Source organism: Oryzias melastigma, linkage group LG18, assembly GCF_002922805.2.
Source record: "Oryzias melastigma strain HK-1 linkage group LG18, ASM292280v2, whole genome shotgun sequence".
NCBI classification, from domain to species: domain Eukaryota; kingdom Metazoa; phylum Chordata; class Actinopteri; order Beloniformes; family Adrianichthyidae; genus Oryzias; species Oryzias melastigma.
The window spans coordinates 14466461-14472460 of NC_050529.1; the positions used below are offsets into that span (position 1 = coordinate 14466461).

The following is a 6000-nucleotide window of genomic DNA, read 5'->3' on the forward strand; positions in this document are numbered from 1 at the left end:
AATTTAAAGATTATTTTTTCAATTGTAGATAAATATGGTTAGAAGACATGGGTAACTATAACATGTTTGTAGAGCTGTTCTGCAGTCTTTTTCAGAAAGAGACAAGAAGACGAACAAGGAAAGAAAAAGCGGAACAACAGAACCTCAAGTCAGCAACATCACACTTGCTTAAAATAAACAATCACATCTTGGACGGAGATGGCCAATGGCAGGAGGAACAGAAATTAACAAGTTTAAAATCTGTTAAAAAAAAAAGAAGAAGAAGCCATAAAACAAGGAAGCTCACTGAAAATAGCATAAAACTGTCACTTAGATGGTCCAATGCTTCCAAGATGAAGATCATCCTTCTCTCTATGCAGACAACACCGCATCTAACAACTTACAGTTTTAGTTTTTTGTGTAAAAATACATGCCTTTCCAGATTTTGATGAGTTTTAGCAGAGGTAGACACTAAGGTTGGACTGTCCTCATGAGTCATGTCAGAATTCCTTACTTCATTGGTGTGATGCCTGTCTTGCGTTTCCTTTGCTCCCCCTAGTGGCGGAATTGCACATTGCGGTCATTTCTTTAAAGAACTATTGGTCACCACATGAATATTACAGAAGCTTGTTTTTTTTCAACATTCTTACATTTTTCTCTCTTCCTGACTGGGGCATATGTTTGACACCCCTGCTTGTTTTAAAAGGATCTGGGGGAGGCTCCCATGATTTTTAGGTAAATATCAGCTTTTTTGTTTGAAAAAATCCAAGTTTACTTTCATTCCTCTGATTTTTGTGAGTTTTTGAGTCAATTTTGTGCTTAATTTGTTCTTCTTTGCTTTATGTTCGATCCTTTTGCAGTTCCCTACCATGAACAGTGAGTATATCCATCTTTCTTCCATCCTTTTTGTTGGCCAATACACTATTTGTCCTGTTAAAGTTCAACTTCTGGTTTTCTGACAGCACATATTCCTCTTCTCTTTCAACCAATAGTGGTTCAAATCATGAAAGTTTTGTTCATGATTCACACAATTAATTTGACAAATAACTTTCCCGACACAACTCTTTGCATTTTCCTGGACTTGGGACCAAAACAGTAAATAAACTGTATTGTATTGTGGTTGCATTTGTCCTTTCATGGCTCCATCATCCTGTTGCTTTTTTTATAGGTTTATTTATTGTCTGATAAACATTCTGGATCACAAAGATAGGTCTCCTTCTTTACAATCTGAACATTTTTAAAAATACATTTAAGCAGAGAGTTGCTGTTTTAGTCTGTAACCAGTAGGTGGTGCTGTTAAGATGTGTTGTTTTCCTGCTCTGAAAACCAAATTGTATGTAATATAACAGATTAAAAAAAAAAAAAAAAATTTGTTAAGGATAAAGGTCAGAGGTATGGAAGTTTTTTAGTTCCATCAGACTCTGAAATTTTTTTAACCTCTGATCTTTTTCTGATTGTTTTTAACCTTTGAATTTTTATTCTGAATTTTTTAAACCTCAGATTTTTTTTCCCCAATTTTTTTAAGCTCTGAATTTTTATTCTGAAATTTTTTTAACCCTTGCTTCTTAAACAGCAACATTTTATCCTCCCAAAAATATTTTCTATCTTAAAAAAAATATGTGTTTTTAATTTCGAGACTTATTCGATGGGTCAGAAATTCAACATAAAAAAATCGGAGTGAAAAACTTCGCCCAGTGTCACCAGAGCAAGTGGTCGATCCAGGAGCACATCGATATCCAGCCAATCAAATCCTGACACTGGCTTGGCTTATTTGTTTCTTTTTTTTTTTTTTATCCCAAAACTGTTTAATTCAGGTAAATATTTTTTTTAAAATAGACAGGGGCAGTAAATGACAAAATAGCAATGTGGGGGGTGTTTGTTTTGATTTTGATACTTTTAAACAGTAATGAAATAGTGCAGTTGGTTGCTTAATCCATGGATTGTAGACACAAAGCTGTATGATATACTTCTGGTTTCTAGATAGCCTAGCGGTTAAACTCCCGCTCTCACAATCAAGAGGTCATTGGTTCAAATCCACATTGGGTCTTATTTGTTTGTGTCTTTTTTTTAATCCCAAAACTGTTCAATTCAGGTAAATATTTTTTTTTAAATAAACAGGGGTAAAAAATGACAAAATAGCAATGTGTGGGGTGTTTGTTTTGATTTTGATACTTTTAAAGGGTAATCAAATAGTGCAGTTGGTTGCTTAATCCATCCGCTCATCAAAGCCTTGGTCCTCCTCTACCACAACCATTGACTCACTCGCTGCTTTTAGAACAGATAAAGAAGAAGATTCTGACCCCAACATGGAGATCTGAGACTTCATCTGATTATGCTGTTTTTATTATTAAAGTTAATCATTTTTTTCTGGAAAATATCAATTTATTCTGAAGTATGTTTAAATCAAAGCACAAATATTCGAATTATTGTGAACAGGGAGGACCAAAGTTCATTTTGTGTGTCACGTTTCTATTCAAGTTAAATATTATATAAGGTAATGATGAAGTGTTTTCCTAGAGCATGTGTCACAATAAAAAGAGAATCTGACAATGTGAATTTTATTTCATAATTAACACTGTTGGGTGCTGTCTATCAGTCATTGCCAAATTTTTGACAAATTAAAATAAACTTGTTTAATGGTTGAAAATATAATCAAACCCCAACTGTCTGCTGTCTGCTAGAGTTTTTTTGTTCTGGTGTATCCTCTCATGCTCCCCATATCCCAGCATGCATTGCAGTCGACCCTGAAGATTTTTCCACAGTGGTGGACTTAAATGCGGCACCCAGAGTCATAGAAAATGTGACTTTTAATGTAAGTAAAAACTGTAAACTGATAAGTTTGTGGTTTTTATGATTAACATAAAACATTTTAACATTATTTTTATCTGAAATGTAACAACCCTGTTCAGTAATTCCCGGTTAGGTGGATTGAATTAGTTCAGTTTCTGATTGATTGAACATACCTGATCCAGCCAGGTGAGCAGAAGAAGCTTAAACAAGGTTAGCTGTAAAACGAGCAGAACAGAGTTGGTGACCGCTGCAGTAAAGTTTAATGTCTTTGGTGTTTTAACGTGAAACATTTTGGAGAAGGATTAACCCTGTAATCTCTCCCTCTTCGTTTTATGTGTTTTTCCAGGACAATCCTGAAGAAAATGGCTCTGCTGGGAAAGATTTCCCCCTTATAGGGCAAAAAAACAGTGGGACAACCTAACAAAATTACAAAGTATGTTGATGTGTGGTGAAGAATATGATACATGTTAAATGTGCATGTTATAAAAGGTTTGTATCTTCTTTTTTCTGCTGTATATTATGATCCCTTGTGTTCAGGATTGTGAGTATCCAGCATCAGGAGAAGGTTAGTGGGAGTCCACTGCTGCTACTGTCGATTTGACCTCATGGATGAGGCATCAGGACAGAGACCTTCCACCAGTCCTCCTGACTTCTTCTATCTGGGAGTAAACTACAGCAGTGGGTGAAAGAGAGGAAGGAAGGAGTGAGCTACCAAGTGGAAGAAGAAAAAGAAACAGTAGCTGCGTTTCCATTACACATTTGCATAAACTTTATCTAAATTCTAGGAATTTGGAAAAACACAGTTTCGAAATGACACTGTTTCCATTAAATCATCATTTTGGGATAAAGCACCCCCCCCCCCCCCCAAAACACCCTCTTCCTCCTCATCATCACCTCCACATCTTCCTCTGGGGCCTCGGTGTCGTCAGCACAGGGGCAAATATTTTCCAGGATGGCACAAGCTGTGACAACCTGCAATATATAAATTAAATATATAAATTTATAGAAATATATTCAAAAGAATATAAAATGCTGCTCAGAGGTTTAAAAAATTCAGAATAAAAAGTAAGGGGAAAAAAAATTCTATACAGAGGTTCTAGTATTTTTAAATGTCTTTAATGATAATAATGTTATTACTTGCTCCATCTGTAGATGTTATATTCTTTAGTGCCTTTACAATGTTGATCATTGTTCTATCTGTTGGCATCAGACAGACATGGTGAATATGTGTCTTTATTCATTAGTTTATTTCAGGAAATTCCCAAAACAAAAAAGGACATTAAAATATAAGAAATCCATTTGAGATATTAATTCATAATTTGATTAGGAAATAAATAGATATACTTACTTCTCAAAAAATAAAATTGCACTGAATCATAAATAGACATATTTTCACATATATACACACAGACATGTTACATTGAATCCATTAAATATAGAGTATCAAATAGACTTTCATTCATTGAAAAGGAGAAATGAATTATATAAACCACCTCTATTGTGACTGACTTCACTTTTTTAACATCTATTTAAAGTTATTAATACTTTTTCAGTTCAAATGAAGATTATTAATCAAAACCAAGGAAACGGTTCTTATTGGTTATTCTAAAAATATGAATACACTACAGCAATACTTTATGTAATGTCACACATCAGGGTAATAAGGGTAGAGGAGGAGGGATGTGTTTGAATTTTGAACTCAAATTCAAATACAAATTCAAACTTTATTTATTCTACTTTAAGGTGCAAAGAGGAACTTCAATCAACATTTAAGCTACACATGACACAGGCAGCGCCTGCACTTCCTGAGGAAACTTAGGAGGAACGACGTCAGCCAGGAGCTGCTGGTAACCTTCTACCGCTCAACCATCGAGAGCATCCTGTCATACTGCATCACAGTGTGGTTCTCCCACTGCACTGAAGCAGAACAGCAGAGCCTCCAGAGAGTGGTCAAGACAGCGCAGAGGATCATCGGCTGCCCCCTCCCCTCACTGAAGAACATACACCAGTCACGCTGCCTCAGCAGAGTGACTAGCATCACCAACGACTCCACCCATCCTGCTTTCCCTCTGTTTGAACTGTTGCCCTCTGGAAGGAGGTACAGGTCCATCAAAACCAGGACAAACAGACTAAGGAACAGCTTCTTCCCACAGGCAATTACCATACGGAATACACATACCTCCACCAACCACACCTCACTCTGACTTTCACTACAATGCGTGCAATATCCTGTCTGTGCAATAACCGGTTCACTGTGCAATAACCCAATATTTATTATGCTGTGCTCACAGCAACTTACCTCACTCCATACTATTTTATCCACATATATTTAATAATTAACAGTTCTGTACAGATTGTTCATTTTCTTGTCAAGAGTTGTAAATACAGTATTTCTATTTTTTTATTCTATTTTATTATAATAATTATTATTTTTTAACTTCTTTATGTCCAAGGCTGCTGCAATTTCATTGTATCCCCATGTGCAATGACAATAAACATTTCTGATCTGATCTGATATGGAGAAATAATAATAATAACAATACAAAAGAGAAAGGTAGCACCCCTTGCAAGCTTTAATTTTTCTCAATTCAAGTACTTTTTTAATCTTTAGTTTGTCTAATGTGATCCTTCCATCTTAGTTTGTTGTCAAGAATGTGATTTCTGTAACACTTGGCTGTGATAATATTATTTCTGTGTTTCTAAAAAGCCTTACTTTTGTTTTGTCCAAAGATAATTTACCATATTATTATTGACACTTTCATTATTAGTAATCTATTGTGCTTATCTTAAAAATAACGTAATTTTCAAAGTTACTAAAACATTTTGATGTATTTATTTAAGTTAATTTATCATTTTTTAAGTTATTTCTCAACTTGTTTTTTTCTAAAATGACAGTGTTTCCTTCTTCCAGCTCGTCACAGCTTGTTAAAACTTGTATTTTCTTTATCCGCCTGCATTAATGCCCAGTTATAAAAAGAAAAAAAGAAAAAAACTTTTAAGAGTAACTTTTCAATAGAAACTCTCCCAAGCAGCCCTCCCTGCCCCTCCTCCTCGCAGGTCCTTCCCCTTATAAATGAACTGAAACTTAATTCTACCACATTTGTAGCACGTGCTCTGTTCTGTGACGCTCCTCTATTAATAAGGTAAGATAATGTTTTCTGTCTTCACTTTGAATTATTTATTTAAAAAAAATGGAAGGATAAACTTGTAAACAGGACGATATGGATTCTT

At 34.9% G+C, this 6000-nt stretch overlaps 1 protein-coding gene and 1 long non-coding RNA gene across 2 annotated transcripts in view; both read left to right on the forward strand.

Moving 5' to 3' along the window:
- Window positions 1-2058: 2058 nt before the first annotated feature.
- LOC112156402 lies at window positions 2059-3190 on the forward strand. The gene is made up of 2 exons (XR_002920957.2): window positions 2059-2791; window positions 3116-3190. It is a non-coding gene; the product is annotated as an uncharacterized LOC112156402 (long non-coding RNA).
- Window positions 3191-5650: 2460 nt separating this feature from the next.
- Window positions 5651-6000, forward strand: part of ponzr1 (plac8 onzin related protein 1) — a 7525-nt gene continuing 7175 nt past the window's right edge. Inside the window, exon 1 of the mRNA XM_024288251.2 lies at window positions 5651-5912. The gene's annotated coding sequence lies outside the window, so the exon portion shown is untranslated. The remainder of the gene's footprint in view (window positions 5913-6000) is intronic.